The following is a 21,618-nucleotide window of genomic DNA, read 5'->3' on the forward strand; positions in this document are numbered from 1 at the left end:
TATGGCAGAGCTAAAGGAAAACAACTGTCAGTTTATCTTTCTTCCAATGAATTGGACCACAAAGTTGAATTTTCTATTTGTTTAAAAGGAAGGACTTGCTCTGCAAGTCCTGGAAGATGCTGAGTGCTCTCAGCTTTATAACTGTTGATCAGTTCATCACTTGGCAGCAGTAAAGAAGCAATTATTTCTGGATTACTTATAGTCTGACAGCTTTCTTTCTGTCTTTCCTAAAAAGCCTTTTGCCCTTTCAGACTGCTTTACCCACATCACTGTCTCCACACATCTTCTCTTCTTGCTTCTCTTCTGAACTCCAGATCTGTAAGTGAAACAGTCTCCAGGTTCTTTGCTTCCCAAGATAGCTGGGGATAACGAGGAAGGTGYGTAAGGGTGGGTTTCCTTCCCACGGAGTTCACAGCCTTAATAATCACTAAAGGTGAATGATTTCAAGACAGCAACATCCATGAGCATGCTAGAGATCTTCTAGTCAGAGTAATATGGTTAATTCCTCTTCCCTGCCAGGGAACGGCCAGAAGCTGTACACTCCACTGTATCGTACAGACTCTACCCTTTGTCATGGCTTTGTAACACGATGGCAGACCTTCCCCATGAACATCGTTCATTTTGCAACGTATCTTTTTTAAAAGGCCAAAGTAATACTTGTAAATAGAGAATCATATATTTTCAATGTATGTTTTGAACTATAAAAATAATACTCTTATTTTAAAATCTCATATTACATTCTAACAAGCCACAGTTTACCATTAGACAGGTGAAACATCAAGAGTTTCATGAAAAAGTAACAGAGTAGGAGTTTGGTTGAAGACAGCATTCCAAAAGACACAAAAGAGCTGCAGTTAGAATTAAACCTGTTTTTAGGCTTGTGCAGCTGCAAGCCTAAAAAGAAAACTATGCAGTCTGCTACTGCAGTTTATTCCAAACTTTCCTGTCTCTGTGATATGGTGTGTATGAAYTATATAACATTAACCAAAATTTAAATGGATAATAGCAAATATAAAAGTAAGTTTAGAATAGCCTTTCAGCCAGTATGCATGATGCTCTACACARTTAAATCATTGATCAGAATAAAGAATATTACTAATATTTTTCCTTCACATACATTAATTTTCTAAGCTGTTCAGTTAAAAAAAAATGGTGTTTCTTATTCACTGCTGTGCATTTCATATGTTAAACAAAGACAGACCAACCTTAAASCTTTTGATAAATACGATGCTGTGGTAACTGCAGCATTCACTTCGTATCCCATTTCTCCAAGTTCCTGTCAGCCAGATGTCACTTGCAATGCAAACACTAGAAAAATATGAAATAATAATTTCATACATCATCTATGCAAGCACGATCCAGTCAAACATTCAATACAAATTCAAACTGCTACTACACATAAAGCAAATATCATCCAAATAATATTTAAAATGATTGAAAGGCTTTTGATTTGGAAGTGTATTCTCTTAAGCTAAGTGGTCCCCACGACCATCTAGAAAATTCAATTGTTTCARTTTAAAATGTTTTCTGCCCAAAATTATATCAAATCCTAATGTCTCAGTAGAAACACATGGGATTCGATTGCTGACTGGGCGCCTGATGTCAAAGAGGAATCTAATTTTCCAGTGGCATTTCCTCATACTGTCTCACCAAAACACAAAATTGATAAAATTTCAATGGATAATTTTCAGAGCAAGACATTAGCCATTGTGCTGGGAAAMAGTGCAGGACAACACCACTATGGAGAATCAGAAAGGCAATGTATCAAAAGACAGCTTGAATAARTATTAATAGAACACAGGCATTCTGCATTTTTCTGTTTTAAGTAGAAGCAAAATTAGCACAGAAAATTTTGCAGTAGGAACATATCTTTCTCTCTCTCTCCTTTTCCAGGGCACTTTTTACAAGTGATCTCTTTTAAAAATATAGGTGCAATACATTACTTAAAAGTATTCATCTTTTATTAGGGTGACACAGTCACAGTAAACACAGTCCTCTTCTGATTGAAATCAATTGTGAAAGTCATACTGACTTCAATGACTCCATCATTATAGGCTTCATATAGCAAAATGTTTTTGTTATGTAACTCTATAGCAAAAGATTGCAGTGATGGAATAAATGAAATATCAGCCTTTTAGACCTCCTCATGGGGCTACGTACTGCAGAACTGAACATAACACCCACAGCCATGACATAACACAAGATGAAAAGGACTACGTTTGACTCCTGCTGCTGAAGAAGTTATACTAGGGAGGAAGGTACTCATTAACTGTATTATGTTATCACTCAGTAATGATGCAAAATATGTGTATGGCAATGTGTTATCTTAAAAGTGTTCTTCTCTGGCTGATTTTCCTTTCTATGAAATTAGGTTGTTAATCATGTAAGACTTRCGACGTATTTAGAAAATACAAACGGACAACTGAAAAAAAAATCAAGTGAAAATAAGATTTTACTAACCTTTGTAATTTATTTTGRATTTATAATGAAAACGTAACACAGAGGAATATGAGGTGAACAGGACTTGCTCAGCTTCCAGGCAAGCATTTAATGTCACTTGAGACTAGCTGGGGTTTGACATCTCTGTGTGTGTATAGATAGATTAATCGATCGATCGATCGATGTAGTCTGTAAAATCCTTTTGGCACAATGCAATAACCATGCACTGTGGTTGGTATGGCTATTTGGTAACCAAATGTATGGCYAGTAAGTCTTGGTAGGCTGTAGCTTCTTGAAACCACAAGCAGGAGTGGAATTTAATCACCCTATAACTGTCTGTCTCACAGACCATCAGTTAGTTATACCTTTCCCCAATCCTCTCATCATATCTGCCCCAACAGCCTCCAGGACTGCCGCAGCTCTTCCATCCTCCATTCAAGTCACCCTTGTTCCTCCTGCAGCTCACAGGAGATCCCATTCCTGACGTTAACAACAGAAGAAAGGGAAGGGGGAAAGGCAGAGAGCTGAGACTGGCAAATTATTTACTCAAAATATATGTGAGGATGCAAGACTCCCCCACCATGAACAGGACTCTTTCTGCTCCTTCTTTGCTCTTTCCCCCTCGGTTCTCTAGGATGAGAAGGGAGTCTCTGTTCTCGCTACTCTTCAAAGGTCAGAGAGGAGCTCTGTTTGCAGGGAGGGTTTAACTGGGAAAGGTACCCAGTGCAGGAAAGAGAAGTATTTTCAAACAGGACTTAAATCCTTGAGAGGATTGATAAAACCTGTATTGTCTTGATTTGGCTGGACATAGTAATGAAATYGAAACAGACTTTTATTAACAAGCTCTTTCACACCCCCTCTGCTCTCATCAGCTGAGCTCAGTACAGAGAGACAGGCTAAAATGCAGAATTTCCTGAAATTCTTTTCCTCCTCAGAACAATTTTACTTCTCCCAGTGCCAGCTGATTCCCTTATTTCTGGTGTTCCTCTCCTAAGATCCTGGACTTTCTAAACAGGCAGTTTAGACTGGTATCTGTCAAGGAGCTAAAGCCCTTGTGGGCCATATTCAGAATGCCTAATACAGGGTGGGTAGACCCGGGAGCTAAAGGAGAGAAGTAGGCACTGCAGAGTTGCTACAGAGGCTGTAAGTTGGCAGCTTGAATAATTGGTGCACAGGTACAGCTGTGCAATGCAACTACATATTTTGCCTTTACTCAATAACACATCTCCTCATAACTTGCCAGTTGTTTCCAACAGCAGGCATTTCATCAAGTAAAATCTGAAATTATTGCAATAAATCCTTCATAATCACAGTGAAGGAGGAGCCCTGCAGAAATACACTGTGCAGAAATACACTGTGTTGGTTTCTGCAAGCTGGACTCTTCGCATCATCACAAGGATAAATGGCATCACAAACGCTTCATTTTAACATTAAACCTTGAAAATGTGAAACTAGGCATAAACTSGTTTTACATGTTTGCATTCTTTTTGCTTAAACGTTGTTTAGATACATTTGCATATCCAAGACAAAGTACCTGTTAATCACCACATGTTTGCATTTTGAGGAGGCAAAAAGCTTTCTAAGTGCTAAGTACTATTAACATCACCCTTTTCTATTTTTCTCCTTCAGCTTTTAAGTGAATATAATGCTTACGAAAGTTGTTGGATTGACAGCCTTGGAGACTGAAGTCTAAAGTGCAGCACACCTGCTGAGCCAAAAGGAACTAAAATACTGAAAAGCCTCTCACTAAATTTTAAATGCATTCTTCATTTAGTTATTGCTACATGGCTGGGTGTAAGAGTAATGCTGAAAATTCTGATGCTCTCATTTATTTGTTCTTAACATTGGTTCAAAATCTTTCTTTATTTCCTACTTTTAAAAATAATTTCTTTCTGATGTGCAACACTCCAGCGACCCCTTTCCTACCTTCAAAATCCTACATTAAAATGGAAGGCTGTTGAGGCATAACTTTACGCTACTGCAGTCAGGTACAATGCTGCGTCCTGGCATTTACTTTGCACATCACAGAAAAGTACATTAGCTAATCTCATAGTTTTAGTACTGATCACACTAAGTGCTTGGCAGCAGAAATGCTGTACTGTGTTATGATCTGAATCTGAAGTCTAGGAGACTTCCAATGGAAGTCCTATTTCTTTTGTTAGTAGTATTGATGTTTCTTAGAAGACCAAGTCAATAATTGAACCAACAATTCAGCACTACCTGATAAGGCTGGTATTTTATTTTGGTTTTAACACTATAGATTTCCAGGACTGCACTTTTAACTGCTGAAGTTGTTTGTTTGGTTGGTTTTTAATTCTTTTTAACATACCTAAGGACAAGTCTTACCTCCTAAGAAATGTCTTTTTGCAAAATACATTTGGCTTGCATACAAGGTTTCTCCGTGCTTTCAGTTAGGATCTCCTCTCCTTTCAGGGTACTGCCATTCCTGCTTTCTTGTAAACGAGTTCACTGAATTATATAAACATTTACTGGCTGTAGTTTTTACATTTTCCTGTTATCCATGGTCTGCTTGTCTCCAAGCGGGAGGGACCACATTTCAGATTTAGGAAAAAGACCGGCTTCCCATTAAGTACAGAAAGCACATCAGATGCAGAGCACTTGTAGTGTGTAGAGTTGCTATTATTAACACCTGCTCTTTCAGATACTTCCAGAGTATTCCTTCATCTGTCTTGAAAGCTTCCAAAAAGTGAGTATTGTGGTCTAGGACACTTTTAGTCCCGAGTAACTTGAAGATCAGGCTCCGACAGAAAGTCATTCCTTAATGTTCCCAGTTACTTTCCAGCTGAGGARGTTTCTCAGGGTTTCTTGCCAGGGCAGGCTGGTAGTTTATGATTTTCAGCCTATAGTGCTGTTCCTTTCTATTACATCTTGACTTAATGTCATTAGTCTTCTTTCACAGAAACCTGAGCATTCATTTTCTAATTTATCTAGATGGTACCCTGACAGAAGCTCCCTTGATCAAGATGTTGCCATTTATGTCTCTCCTTCAGTTAATCATTCTCTGAAATGAGATTTATAGAGAAAAACGATTAAATCAAGTCTGACTGCCTTCAAATTTCTTGACTTTCTAGGATTCTGGATGCTCATTCAGGCCAGGCCCTTTGGAGATGCTGTGCTTACTTTGATTTATTAAACAGGCTGTTAGGGCTATTTTCCTATCCTGGAGGGTCATAGCAGGCTTTCCCACTGGAAAAACTGGAAAAACCTTTCTTTTCCCAAGTAAAGGTTTATATGATGCAGCTATGACACCCAGACACCTTGTTGTTTGCTACTTCTCTAGCAAGTATCCACCTGCATCCATTTCTGCTTATATATTAAAAACCTCGAATGTGGCACATGGTAATTTTTTTTTTGTCTTCTTTGCTTCCCCAAAACAACTATTCTTTATTATGCAAAATGTCTATACAGAACTCTAGGTTCCCAGCTCTCTTGTTTCCTTCAGATCTGAATTTTCTAACACTTCACATTTGGGGAGATGAAGGTAAAAGATTAAAAAATAATTGGAAAGAGATATAAAACAAAGCTTTTTATAATTGTGGTCTAAACCTTATGTCTATCTGCCTCACATTTCACAGGTCTGAATCGGAATGAAAATCTCCAGTTTATGCAGGATCTCTTCTCAACAAGATGAGCCACCTAATACAAGTCAAATCTATTCTCTGCTGCCAGCAAATATTTGCAARCTAAATTCTTAGTTCCTGTTTCCAATATGTTTGTGGCCCTGTCCCCAGAAGTCTAAAAGATCAACCACAGTCAATATCTCCATTTCTCTGACCATTGGAATTCTCTGCATTAAAAGCAAAGCTCATCTGTGAAGGAGTGAAATTTTCATCAGCCTAAAATGATAAAATGAATTGCTCCAGGGGCATAAAAAATTACCACAATATTTATCACTTTTCATCTCAATGCAAGGGAGATTTTTTCATGACTTTGCTATCAGAAACTTATATATAAAATGAACCTCAAACTTACCAAAATAAGTAGTGTTATTAACTACCTTCTCCCAGCTTGGAGACAAGTAGGAAGAACAAATGATACATGACAGATTTTTAGTCACATTACTTGGTGCAGGGCCAGAAGGTGCTGAGGACCACAGTGATAAATGCACTATAGTAATAAGTCTCTGTATACAGAGACTGTGCATAAAACACTTACAAGACTATATACAAATCTATGTATGTTTAGAATAGAAAAAAAAATAAAAACACATTACGACTTTTGTAACATCTCGTATGAGAGACCTGCATTTGCGGTTAAGTCAGAAATGATCACCCAGCTTTGTCAAATACCACTGATTTTTACGAGAAATTGGTTTACAGCCTGCTAAATTCAAGGCAAACCTTCATCYAGTTTCTTGTACAAATAGCTGCATTTAAAGCCTGTTCTTGTTATTAGGTCTAAAGCATTACAGGACCAAAATGTTCTGTATCTCATCTCAAATTTTCAAACAATCCAATATCCACGCTATATATAGATATATTCTTGCTGTTCAATCTCTTAAAAATCAATCAATATTAATGTGTCTGCCTTAAACTTTTAAGGTCATTGTCTCCCTTCTGACATCTTTAACTACATCAACATCACATTATATCATTATAGACTCATGAAGCAATGTACTTTTACATTTTTACAAGATAATGTCTCTTTTGTGTTTCAGTTTTTATCATAATATAAATCTTGAAATGTCATTTGCATATCTTTTGTTTAGCAAAGGAGCCCCCCATTTAAGACTATGTCATTTTAATACATAGACTTAAAAGTGGATGACTTTTTAAAGCAAATGCACCAAAATATTCCAATTTATTCTTCAACTGAAGCGGCTGCTGCATCAGTAAATTAGTAAATTCCCTTAACAATACACTTGCTAACAATTATGGTCTGCCTGCCTTGGGCTCACTTGACAGTAGGGCTGCCATCTGTTGGGAAGTCCATTCATGGATTTTAAAGAGCTATTTATAGATTCATATTCTAAACATTGCAAAATATCTCTTTGCTCTTCACTCTCTGTCTACCCATTTTGTCTCTCCTGACCTTGCTTCATCTTTCTTTCCACCCTGCTAAAGAGCATCGCTATACTTCCAGCTCTCTGTACCACCAGCCACATCCTCAGCAAAYGGCTTACAGGCGTGTTCATTTCTGAGGCAAGACTGGCCCACTTTTAATGGCTGAGGTGGTCAAGCAGAGAAAAGGGAGGGCACTTATGGAAAGGAATGGACAGAAGTGAACAGAATCAGTCAAGAAATTCAAAGCCACAGAGGAAACAAAATCAAGACAATGAACAGGAAGGGGATGCCAGGAGCCTCAGCTCTGGCTAGGTGGATATTTCATGAATTCCTTYAACAAATAGGGATCCTCTAGGGAATTTCAACACCTGGCAATCTTAGTGGATAGTGGTGCTGCAAAGAAAGCATAATGTTCACCCCTCTGGTAAATTCAAGTAATTAAACCCCTTTAAAAAAAGACCYTCTTAGGCTTTCTGCCCAGTAAACTCACAGTGAAAAGCAACTTTAATAAATGTTATAAATCTCACCTCTGAGCCAACAGGAAATTCAAATGTTTGCATGTGCAGGAGCCAGGGAGCTGCTGAAACAAAAGGTAAATGTGTATATTAGAATATGTTATGCCAATGCTCTGAGCGGATTGCAGCAGAAGCACGAGGCCCGCAGGTATAATAGGTTTTTGAAAGGATCCTTTCTGGTGCCGCCTCTGACCCATTTCAGTTGTGTTACACACGAGTTCTCCTTGGCTTGGGAGTGGACAGATCTATTTAGTGATGAGTTTGCTAGCTGGAGGAATTYAGGGTTTCTTCTTATCATGCAACTTTATTGCAAAGTAGTTTTGAGTTTCAGTGTTCCAAACATAAAACTAAATTAAGACATGGTAACAAAGATCTGTGGTTTATAAAATGAAAAGATCAGAGACGGCAGAGAATTTCTGATCAACACCCTGACAAGGGGTGTTAGTTTTAATAAACAGTAAGAATTTCAGGCCATTATGAAGTATGAGATGCAGTCTCGACTGTGTTTCTAATTTCCTTTCTTGCCTTTACTGCTGTTAATATAAAGCTCTGTAGTGACGAAAAACATTTATTGAAAAAGCCTGAGTGCACCGTTCGGGATTACATTACTTCATCTGCATGGAGCATTCCCAGCCAATGAGAAATATTTCCCTCTCCTCCCTCCATGGTGCCGCGAGCTCAAGGCACATTCTGCTCAAGGGACAAAGTGCTGGACATAGATGCACTTGTGTAAGTGAATAAGGATTTTGTTATTAGGTCTGAAGACTAAATGATTGTGGAATGTTRCTAGTTTTGGTTGTTTTTTTAAAGCTGAAGATAAACATACCCAGAGCTTTGCGCACATTCTTTATAGTGAATTTAAGTATATAAAAACAATAGATATTTGGCTACATATCCTATGAGAAAAAGTGTTTCTGCAAAATTTCTGGTAAGATGGTTTCTACCATGGCTATGAAAACCATACACTTTTGTGTATTACACACTCCACAGACTTACAAAAGCACAAAGGGCCATGAAAATTACATTCAGATGAAGAAAAAGCAAAGGATGGATGGAAAGGTGGAGAGAAGGAAGGACAGATGGAAATACGTTATAATTGTTGTCTGACATATCCATGGAGGTCTGGGGAGAGGCATGCTCATCCTTCCAATCTTAACTTTGGGGGCTTTCAGTTGGACAGAAAGGGAAATACATTTAGGTGATAGAGCTCTCTGTAGGTACTCTTAAAAACAACTAAGAATGAATTATTTTACTACAAAATGGAGGCAAATAACTCTTCTCTCTTTGTTATAATAACTCCATCTGTGGCTTTCAMCCCTCAGTATTTTTCCTTAGGTGGCTGTCAACTTTATTAGCAATTATTGCTAATAAATCATTACTATTATTAATGGTAATTATCATTCAAAGACCCTAGTCATAATCACTGTGGAGATTTGTGTAAATATAGAGAAGACCACASCTTTGCCACAGACAGCACATCCAAAGCTCACAGCAGACAGCAAGGGGCGAACACAGGGCTATACTCCAGAGAGCAGTGTATTCACCAGCCTTCATCCCCAGCCTGCCAATGGCAGGATCCCATCCACAGTGTTTGTCCAGTTTGTCAGACAAATGACTGCGCATGGTCAGGAAAAATTTTAGCAACTATTTTTGTTTGTTAAAAAAAACAAAAAACAAAACATAAAACGTTTTTTTTCTTTTTAGTTTTTAGGATTTCTGAGGATTGGTAGAATCACACAATCTCACATCTAGTCCTGAGAAAATCTGGTTGTGTGATATCTCTGATCACATTAAATACTGTATAAGAAAAACAGTCAGATCCAGACACCAAATGGATCATGGATGCACGGAGAACAGTTCGGCCATTACAGATCCTCCACAAGAAGGCAAAAGAWTTTTTGCAACACAACTGGCTTGGTCTGTCTCCCTATTCAATCATGTGGCAGTTTTTTACTTTGATAGACTGCTAGAATGATCAGCAAAGTTCCCTGTAACATGATAATTTCAAAGGTGTGCTCRGAGTGCATAAAGCCTAATTTTTCCATTTTTTAAATTCGTTTTCCAGGYTTTCTATCGAGAAAAAAAATTTGCCCTTCTCTCTTTGCCCCTTCACATTAGCTCTAGAGTCATCAGACAGTCGTCTGTATACCTTGTCCGTCTTGCTTTCCATCTTCAGATTCATAACACAGTTGACAATTTCTGGTCTGGTTTTCCACTAAGATAAGCATAACTGCATTTGTAAGCAGATTTTATAAAGTTCCATTTTTAAATGATGGTCTTTTCTCAACATGACATCTGAATCACAGATCTGTTTTTTATAAATATATGTATTTCCATATTTGTGTGTGTGTACACATACACACACACACACAGTTATTATATATGTTTATCCTTACAAGAACGATCTCATAAAACATGAAAAAAGAACTGTTTATGCCCTAAGAAGCAATATTGCAACTGCAGTTTGGAAAACACAGTGAAAGGTATGAAAGCTTGGATAGTTCTGTTAWAAAGCAAAATATTTCCCAATGTAACATGCTGTAGCTATATTCCTTAGGTATTCTGTTGACCAGGGGGTTTACCACAAGAACTGCCTAAGCACTGCCTTAGCAAAGAAGACCAGAAACACTCTGCACARAAGTACCTTTCTTTTTGCGTTAGACAAGAAATTGCAGGTTATACCCCTACAAGCATGTCCATCAAAATGAAGAAAATATTTTTGTAAAACTAAATTTAAGAACTTTAAAACAATCCAAAAATGAAGAAGGTAGTTATCCGRCGTCTTTATTGCTCTAGCATTGTATCCACTTGATTGCTGGTACAATCCAGCTGCAGCTGAAGTTCAACACGTGAACCCTGATTCTTGGCTATGCCAGACCCCATGTATCAATTTACATGAATTTAACAACATTGCAGGGCTAAAAAACATAAGCATGCAAGGCTGCAAATGTCTAGAAGCTACACAGCACTGGTGTCAAAGATAATACAACAGGTAGAGAACAGCCAGTTAGGGCACCTCTGTTATCTCACGTACAGAATCTTCTCCATCGCCTCATCCCCAAAAACCAGGCAGGCCTGACTGGCCGTATCTATTTGCAAATAAAAGTCTATTCTATAAGTTGTTCTTGTTGAGTAGGTCAAGGAACTTTTAAATTAATCTTACCACTGTTAAGGAAGGTACTTACTAAGGAGGGCATCACAGAGGGTTCTATTAATTTGAACTTTTGCTTTTGGTACACGGTTAATTTTTTTAAAAATAGAATTTTATGAAACAGTTTGGGATATTTTTCCCACACAGTGGAAAGAAAAACAAAAATTCAGTGAAGACATGCTTTGGATCTGAAATTCTGTATGRTAATATTTTGGAAATTTTCAGTTTTGACTCATGAAAATTGTCTTGGTATCATATGCCCCAGTTTCTGTGTCAAATCTCAAGAAATTCTTCCAGATTTTCATGAAGCAAATGAGTTTCCCAAAACTCAAAATGAAATAAAAAAAAAACGCCAAGTTTTGAGATTTAAGCCATAAAGTCATTTTGAAGCTTACCTATTTCCAACAAACAAAGTATATTTAGTGCCCTTGCTCTGGATCAGTCGTTAAAACAGACATAAGACCTGTTCTTTGCCCTCTTGCTGAGACTTTGTCTACCTTAAAAGTTTTGCTGAGTCCTTAAGCATTAAGTTAAGCCATAAAGTCATTTTGAAGCTTACCYATTTCCAATAAACAAAGTATATTTAGTGCCCTTGCTCTGGATCAGTCATTAAAACAGACATAAGACTTGTTCTTTGCCCTCTTGCTGAGACTTTGTCTACCTTAAAAGTTTTGCTGAGTCCTTAAACATTAAGTTAGTCAGAGAGAGTATGACAGACAAGTTGCTATTTCAGGCTTGTAACAGCACCTGGAGGGCCAAGACCTTTCACGGTTTAATAGTGGACAGAGAATCATCGTAGTGATCAGGGTCATGTGGTGGGTGAGGCAATCACGGATACGGGAATATCAGATGTCACTGTGACAGCTGTAATAACCAAGGCTTACTTCCTTCTGCTAGAAAATATCCACAGAACATGGTGATTACAGTATACTGCAGTATCTACCTCTTCTACCTTTGTTTCATGCTATAAACATTTTAACTCCTGAGGCTCACTGTGCAAGAATAGAGCAACCAACCTTCACCCTATGTTTTATATGATAAGGGATGCACGACAGGTGGGGAATTTTCAAATCTTGAGAATTCAGCAGAAAAGTTATTRTTTGCTTATTACTGACAATTCACTCCTCTGAGATAAAATAACTTAGTTACTAAAGGATCCCAAGGAGACAGCTGGCAATGATGAACAGAACAACTCTATCCACAGCAAGTGTACATCATAAAACAGGCACCACTGAATTTTAAAAAAATATAAAATAACCTTAATCTGTTTAGCGTACATRAAGGCAGCCTAGTCAAAACACTTCAACAGTGATTTAAAATCTCAAGTTAGAGGCCAGTTTGAACCTTCAGGGAAGCCCTCTCTATTCATAAGGAGCTTAGCTAATCATAACTTCCCATGACTTATCAGAACTGGATGCAGTGTGTAGCAGCACGATAACTGAGACTGGAAACGTAACAAAAGATGCCTTTTTTATAAAAATAATGGTGAGACTAAAACCAAAATTTTAATCTTTGAACTTTGTAGGGGGAAAACATCCTGTTACTCACAAAGTGTTTCCATTAGGGGATCTTAGCTGGGCAGTGCCCAGGAACTAGCGTGGCTGAGGGATGTGCAGGGAGGTGTGCGTACCRCGGAAAGCTCAGACTCCCACAGCTCAGCCACAAGACGTTGCATTTGGTGCGTCAGGAGGAAACAGAACAGCTGGTGTCAGACCCATGTATTTCTCTAGAGAGCTAACAACAAAAAAGAGTACCGGACTACCTGAAATACAGTATTACTTTTACTTGACTTAATTGCTCAATATTAATGACCTAGTGTTTAAGAAAGCATGCTGTATTAATTTTTTAACATGCTATATACTATAGCTCTATGAAAGCTTCAAAATGAGAGTTAATGGGGCCCAAAAAGGACCAGATTTCTATCTGTATTTTCTTCAGTGTAGTTCCAGATGTGCTGAGACCTCAGCCGAGACCTGCAAGCATTATGTATGGCTTTCTTTTATCTTCCATGAAAAAAAGAAGGGAAAAAAAAAACAGAATAAAAGAATGAAGCACTGCCAAACATTACAAGAAGGGCTTAATAAATAAAGCCCAGGGTCACAATGCTACTCTTATTTGCCCTGAAATATATCACTGAACTTCTGTATATTCATATTTGTTTACATTATCAATGTACTAAATGAGCTAATTATAGTGATCATAATTTACAATTAAAAACAAACAGTTAGAAATTTCAAAGGCTTTCAATATCTTTTTCTTTAATCATTCACCCAGGCTCAAAATATGCATTTTTTAGATTAAAGCATTAAAGTTGCTAATTATATTCTCAGAACTAACAATTATTTCTTTACCCTTTTACTACCTTCTTCTGGCAACAAAAAAATGTCAGCACTGATTTAATTTTTGTTATTACAGGATTAAAAGAAGTTTCTAAAATGCAATTAAATGTGCCCTATAGCTATGGTAACTTTCCTATCAGCATCCAAAACCTCTTCACTAAAACAACAGCATAAAAAAATTATTCAGACTTTCTAGACATACTTTCTTCTCCTTTTATAACACATTCCTTTGGTGATTATCTCCAATGACAACTCAACCATCTTAATGAGACTCTGTGCACATCTAGATCTTGGTGAAAGTAGATTAATAGGAGAAAATGAAAGTTAAAGAGACTGTTAAGATTGCAAAACCCTGCACATGTCAAGCACTGGTTCTTCACCTTTGGGAGCCTGGTTCAAGTTCACCCTGAGGCCCTAAGTGAAAAGTTCAATAGTCTCAACTATGTCCCTACTTGATATATCACAAAATCAATTATTTTATGGTGGTACATTTGGTAACCTATGCTCAGAGAGAATCAAGTTTTTTCCCACTGGGAATTCACCAATTATCTACTCAGTGAATTATTCTCAAATAAAATAGAAATACCTCCTGTCAGCAGGAGTTTCTCATTATACTGCCTATCAGTTTAGTAGCTGATCTGTTTGGGAACACAGTACTGTTGCATTTAACCCATGCACCATTAGCCACTATGTTATCAAGGGACTGCATAGTGACAGTACACCAAAGCATGACTCAGTGCCCAAATYTGTACTGCTTTGGAAAAGAAAAATAGTTTTTGCAAGTAACCAAAATTTTGCCAGAGAAAAATTGTAGCAGAGCATTTTATTATAAATTTTACAGTTCTTCAAGGAGTTAGCTTGTTTCAGGTAACCCAGAATGGTGAGGTCCTGAGTTTAATTTTCATAGCTATGAACACCATTTTCTAACAGCATACTTGGTCTAGGCCACAGAAGCACATGCTATTAGTAGCACTCTCAGATCTACGTTTTGTGTTATTTAATATGATATGCCTGCTGTTGAAATTGATATAYTTATATTAATTACTTGAAACTATCTCTAATTTAAATATAAAGGTTTTCATAAAAGTGAATACCAGTCTGAAAGATAAATTCAAAACACTGGGTGGCTCAGATATGGAATATGCACTCTGTGTTCTGGTGCATGACTGCTTAAATCTAGCCCCATTCATTGCAAAGTACCACTTCATACCCTGCCACGGTCTGTCCAAACTAAGCTCAGCTTGCTTAGCCTAATTCTCAGTGGTCAAAATTTTGTTTCATAAAACCACCATCAATACAGTTAACATTAACTAGCATCCTCTGCCAGATTCTGCTAATGGCCTAGGTATAGGTGTTCATTGTCTGTGAAAGACCCCTCAGTCCTAGGCCCAAGGCATGTGAACTGGATGCCAGCACTAACGCTGTCCATGCTATAGTTATTTTGTGGACTGTGATTTGTTTTGAAGAGACATCTTTCAGGTAGAACTATTCCAGAAGTTTTCTGTAACTGACAATTAAATAAAATTTTGATCTTACTATCTTTAAGACAGAAATTTCTAGCTATTCGTTGTGGAAATGGCAGGGGCGAAAAAGGAAAGCTCAGTGTGGAGCAAGGAAAAAAGACAGAGCTTGCCCAACCAGAAGATGGTATAACAGCTGTAGACCAGATAACAAATGATAGAAAGCCAGACAGTCAAAATTCCTATCTACCCTCACACATAATACAAAAACATGCACTAATAACATGCACTGAATGAACATAAATTTAAAAACAGTGCAAAGATGAGTTTTAGTCATGCTGACATCTTACTGCCACTCAGCCTCAGCTAATTCATGCCTCCCCATCTATAAAATGAGGATAATATTCTTGACTCTCCCCTTGCAGATGAACTCATTGGTGCTCGTGAAGTATTCAGATAAWGCTGTAATGAAGAATACCATTGAAACCACTACAAAGAAATGAATAATTCCAAATGCAGTGCAGGTCTGGATTACATTAACAGGCACTRTGGACAACAAATAAGGCCTACAACTACAGACTAAGCAAAGAAGCTAAAAAAAAGCCATTTAAGACCTTCCTCATTCCGTGAAAATCATTCCCTTTGCACAAAAAAATGAAGCAAAAATAATAAGTGATTGTGCAAATGAAGATGTACCTTATACCTCAGGGTACCTTATGAGGTACCTTATACCCCAGGGAAGCTGACTTAGGATTCTAGGGCCATCCTCTAAATTGAGAGTGCTGGCTTGTGCAACCCGAATGGCTTGCAATATTTTTTAATACATAGTTACAAACAAGTTATCATCTCCACAAAAATAATCTGTTTATTAAATTTATTGTTGGCAAAATAAATGTGAAATGCTTTCACTGTTTCTCTAGAGAGATGCAAAAGATTTCATTCATAGCTTTTGATTCTGTGAGCATTTAGTCAGTTCCTCATAGGAAAAATGCACTGCTAGGAGCATTTCAATGCCACTGTAAATGCTACATTCCTCTAGCGAACTCTATCAACAAGCCCACTCAATGCTTAGTTTACTGTGTCTTGCCCAGCAGACTCTTTCTTCRTCAGGTCCAGGAATGTGCCCATTAAAACAGCAATGAAGAATGATGGGACAATTCAGAATTTCACAAGTGCAGAACCTAATGTACCTGCTCTAATTTAAGAAGGCCTCTGGACAGTCATCAAGCCAAAATCTTGATGGAAGGATTTTGAAGACTGAATAAATCATCTAAAATAAAACAAAGGAGTAAGTGTACCAGAAGTTATAATACATACTTTATTTAATGTGCAGTGCTGAACAAAAGGAACTTAGAGCTGGCTCTAAAAGCTGATCTTTGTTTTAGAATGTAGCAAGCTTTTTCAGTAACAGCCCAGTGGGAATATTTATTGATATGCAGATAGATTTGAAAACATAAAACTCTAAGCTAAAGTTCTGGATGAGATGGATACAGCATAAATTGCCCTTGTCATATCTGACACCAGTGGGCCAAATGAGATGTACTCAGATGTGTTGAAAGGGCCAAAGCAATAGCACTGAGATGCTGCATCTAACAGAAGGGAGCTCAGGTGTCTGCACTTATCCTGATATCCTCTACTGCTATGTTATCCCCAGCCATTGGCATCATTTAGAAACTTAAAGAGAGAAAGTTAATTCTTTTACACTGTGAGTTATTTTGGTAAAGTGATCATCATGAAAAAAGCAAGTGCTGTCACTTCCTAATCTGTAGGTTGCATATTYCCTCCAATCATTCCTTCCAAACATTTCCTAACTTGGAAGTGGCAATAGGCAGTCCCTATTCCTGTTGATGCTATGATCTAGCAGGTGTTTGTGATCAGACAGTGATTTGCCCTAGCAGAAAAATTCATCGCTGTTTGGAAGGGAGGACAGAATTACTTTCTAGAGTTCATCCTGAGGTACCAGTAAAGTTTAGAAGGGAGCTGCTGAGGACAGGATACTCAACTATCCCAAGGTAACAATCCAACTTCCAAGGACAACAAGGAAAATGGGAATGTTACAGAAAAAACAACACATTCCAAGGTTTTGTTTGGAGCAAAAGTCATACACTTTGGAACAAAAGTGAARCACAATTCATTGTTACTTTTGTGTGCTTTCTTTCTTGAATAATTCTTAAAAGTCAATTTAAAGATGGATGTCAGCCCCACACACGACCTTCTTCCAGAGTTGTAGGAATTTGGATCTGAGGCATATTAAAATATGGCTCCAATTGTGATTTCACRTTGGGACCAGATAGGTGAGAACAGAAGAGTAAGAATGGGAAGAAAAGCTCTCCAAGAGGCTCTCTGCAAAGTACATGTTAATGCTCAGGAGAAGTACTGCCCATGGTGAATATGTTTGAAAATAAAAGTGAGAGCCTAAGATCTACAAATTCCATTTGCAGCTTTTTAAGAAAACCCAGTTACATTTTTACATGTCGCTTTAGAAACATGATACCTATGTCTTGAAAACACCTCCCTGGAATCTTGGAATTATCTCTTTAATACAATCAGCCTGTTCAGAATAAGGCTCACTGTGAGCTTTTCCTCCCATCCTACCAGCCAGCCTTTATCTGCCTGAGGCAAACAACTGTTGCAGGTGACATGCAGTTTTGCAGTCTCCCTGGACATTTAGGATTTGGTATCTCCACTGCAGGCAGGAAGGGTGCCATTTGCACTGAAGGCAGGCTGTCCAGCCATGTCCACACTGGGAGCATCTGCAGGTCAGGAATACAAYTCATAGCAGCTATCATTCTCAAAATTCACTGGTAATCCTCCATTCAGGCTGAATTCGGTCACTTAAATGACATCAAACATATCCGCTCTCTGAACAAATGATTCTTAAATCRAAAGGTTTTCAAACTGTACACAAAAAAATTTTCTGCATGATACAGGACATGGACGATGTATCCAGTCACAGTGGGGCTAAGATTTTTGCTTCAGTGGACAGTAAGGAAATTCTGTGCAGGAATTTCCCAGGTCTCCTCTCTACATATCAGTGACTATATCTAGAGTTATAAAGGAAGGGAATCCATTACAGAGCAAATCCACAGCATAATTAGGAAACAATCAACACATTTTCTTATGCTGATTTTTTCTTCACTTTAAACTGCTTCATTGACTTTAATTAAACTCGCCCTAGGCTTATGAATCTAGCATGCTGCTGAAACACTTAAAATTAAATAAAATAAAATCAGCTTTCTTGGCAGAAGGGTTTTCACCAGCTTCCTCACCTGTATCAAACTTCTGATTTAGTGGATTTTTAAATGATTAGAAATGTATGTAATAAGGCAAGGCTTTTTGTTGTTTTTACTCTGAAATTAAAATGACCTCCCATGGCTACAGTAAGAATCACAGAATTAAATTGTTGTGATTCTCTCCACTTCTCTAGTGTGAGTGCAGAATTCCTTTGCTGATCTCTGAGAAAAGGTACAAAGCTGCCTTCCCCAACTTCTATACTTCTATACTCTTGGTTTTGCTGAAGACCAAAGAAAAAGAACGTGTTGTATTTAGAACACTGACAATTTCCATACTAATACCTCAGGCCAAAGTCAGATATACATGACACAGACTTTGGAGGAATAAAACAGACTGGCTGTGTTTTACTCCAACCCAGGCCTGACTCATTGGAGTATAATCAAAAGTTGTACGAATGAGACTGAATGGAGTAACTTACAGAGCATAATCCTCACGAGAAGTAAGGGAAGGTGGGAACAAACTGTTTTGTCTGCTTTATCTATTTGATAAGGGAATATTTACTCTTAAAACTTGCTTCAGTTTTCCAACTCAAATCAATTACTTATTAAGACCATGCCAGAGTGTATCTTTTTATTTACAGATATGCAGTGAGGAGACAGACATACACAAAATGGACGTACAAGCTGGATGTACTTTTCATGCTGCTGTGTTGAAGGAAGTTGCAATATCCCTAGATTAGTTTAGGTAGGGCAGAAATTAGCTGAAGAAAGCCAAAATAACCTTACTTACTAAAAGAATAAGAGATAATTGTTTAAAAATAGTTTTTTTCTTACCTCTACAGTAGATCCCTGCCACAGCACCTTKTGCCTCTACCTTTTTTCTTGATTTCCCTTTCCACTTTAGTCTGTTAGTTCTGTTCCCTAGTCACTTTTATTTGAATGTTTACAAGGTGATTTGTGCATGCCAGGGACAGAAAATACTGTGTGTTACAGGAAAATCTAGGTGGGCAGCARAGAGATGAATTTCCTGACTGTATCAAACATGTTCCAGCCCGGAGTCATCTAGTTGCATTAAATAGTAACCCTTATTTTATTGCGATATTTTATTGTGATACTAAATAAAATCAGTTTTAGTTAGAGATGGGCCTGAGTATCCCCAAAACACTGGAAAAACTGAGGTCTGTCTGAATACTTTACAATTTGGTCTATCGTCGTTTTTTGTGGCTTACTGAGATACACAGTCTCTGTTTTCTCTCAGGAATTTCTTGAGACAAGGGAGAAGAGCTCGAAACCCTTACTTTTATGTCTAGAAATGCTCTTAAAGCAAAATACCTTTTGCAAAAATTCTGAACTTTACTAAGAAATTACAGAGCACCAATTACTTKCATCTATTTTCTTTCCCTGATGTAGCACCATGGAGTGGTTTGGGCATTAATCTGAGGCTCASGAGACTTGAATTCAATTTTTGAACAAATTATTAATTTCTGCTTTTTTTCTGCACACATTCACAAAAGGGAGAGCATACTAAACCCTACTGCTCTTGAAGCTTGGCTGAAACATCTTCACTAAAGTCAGAAAGATTTTTGTCAACTTTTTTGACATTGGAATCAGCCCTATTTATCCCTGAATAGGTTACGTATATAATACGGTAATTGCTATTAGTTGTATCTTGAACATGCACATAATTCATTTAATGCTGATGAAATGCAAAGAGTTTTCCAAACAAACAGTATACATATTACACAGAGCAAACAATTTAAAATAAGATACAGCTTCTACTCATAAACACGCTGTTTAATGCCACAGCAATATTACAMCATAGTTTACGAAGCTCTTCCTTCACCAAAAAATATCTTTGGGAACTTTACATTAACTTCAACAGATGCCAGAACAGGCCCTAAAGCAGGAAATGAAGAAATATACTGTACCCAAATGAAACTGCAGTGGGAATTTAGGTAGGCAGAATGTAATTATTCACATTGGAATCTGGCTAGAGCTCCAGGTTAATATTCCYTTTCCAGCAAAAATATCATGAGATACACAATTACCAAGGGTAGCAGGGCTACTGGCTCACCTCTTACTCAAAAGACAAGACAAAAGGGAGAATGATCTGCTGGGACTTAATAATTTGATATTGAGTAAAAGAAAGGAGTGACATTTACTGCACCTGCAACACTTGCCAAGAAACAAGATATATTAAGTAAATAATCACCTTTTTGGGACCTCCATCTAAAAAATAAGTCATTTCTTGTGAAATAAAGCGGGTTTTTGAAAAATGAGATACTCAGCTCTTTGCTGGTAAAATGCAAGCAAATATTTACCACTTAGACATCCATGCAAATCCAAAATGCAYAGATTTCCTTATTTTGTGGACAGTTCAAGGGGCAGTCTCTGGAAATTAGTACCTCTGCAAAATGCTAGTACTGACCACTTTCATATTCACTGATGCAGAGGAGGATGCCAGGAAGCACTGAATAAAAAAAGTTTCTCTTGCAAACGCACTGAATGGTAGAATAACAAAAACTTTTCAAATCTTGTAATAGAACTGCATTACATTCTAGCAAAGTGGATCCATTTCTGAGGTGGAACATGACAGCTTTTTAACTTAGTACAACAATGTGTGACAGGAGGAACACTATATTCAGTTGATACCGTAGGGCGATTTATGGAGGGGGAATGTAATAATATAAATTGAGTTTCAGAAAAGACACTGTGACTAATCTTACAAAAATGCTATGGGATGTTTAATAATCCTAGTGGGTCAGAAGTTGTTCTTCAAAAAAATTCTTTTAAGACTGATTGCTATTAAAGTATGTACTGCATTTGGTTCATTTTTCATTTAACTATGTAGTCTAAAACTGCTGTCAAGTGCAAATACTTGAGTTGTAACTGGATATCCATACAAATGGAATAGTCACCAACTCTCAACCAAAACTGCAGAATCACAGAATATTTAAGGTAGTAAAAGCCCTTTGAAGAGTCACAAGTCTGGCCGCACCTCTTTAGCTATCCCTAGCACTTCTCACTGCTGTTCACAGTGCTCCACTGATCAAAAACAAACAAACAGGAATCAGAGAGCACCCTAAACCTCTTTTCCTGAACCCACTCTGTAACCTTCCCCCCAAGCTTTGCCACAGCCGTTGCCTCCTTTCAGCATTTAAAGCCACGACATGTAAAGCASTGTTGACCGTTAGCGGGTTTGACCCAAATCTCTTCAGAAATYAGGAGAGAGAGTTTGCTTTGCTTACCTTGCCTTCGGATTGCAGTCCTCGTTAAAAAGCAGAACAGTTCTCCTCAGTATTCACCTCGCGGAAGGCGGCCAGCTGCACCTGTTTGAATTCAGAGCTGAAGTTACGCGATTCCACAGGAGGATGGAGGACGGAGCGGCGGCTGCTCCCGGGCCTCCGCCCCGTCGCCCACCGGGGGCAGCCAGCGCGGCCCGGCACCGGCACCGGCA

At 37.9% G+C, this 21,618-nt stretch overlaps 1 long non-coding RNA gene across 1 annotated transcript; it reads right to left on the reverse strand.

The window, feature by feature from the left end:
- Positions 1–1,212: 1,212 nt before the first annotated feature.
- LOC146596764 (uncharacterized) lies at positions 1,213–21,472 on the reverse strand. Its single transcript, XR_014895679.1, has 4 exons — positions 21,410–21,472; positions 7,991–8,043; positions 4,786–5,461; positions 1,213–1,308 (listed from the first exon to the last, which is right to left on the reverse strand). It is a non-coding gene; the product is annotated as an uncharacterized LOC146596764 (long non-coding RNA).
- Between the last annotated feature and the right edge of the window lie 146 nt (positions 21,473–21,618).

Source organism: Rhea americana, unplaced genomic scaffold (assembly GCF_003343005.1).
Source record: "Rhea americana isolate MKP2758 unplaced genomic scaffold, rheAme1 scaffold_2, whole genome shotgun sequence".
In the NCBI taxonomy this organism is placed as follows: domain Eukaryota; kingdom Metazoa; phylum Chordata; class Aves; order Rheiformes; family Rheidae; genus Rhea; species Rhea americana.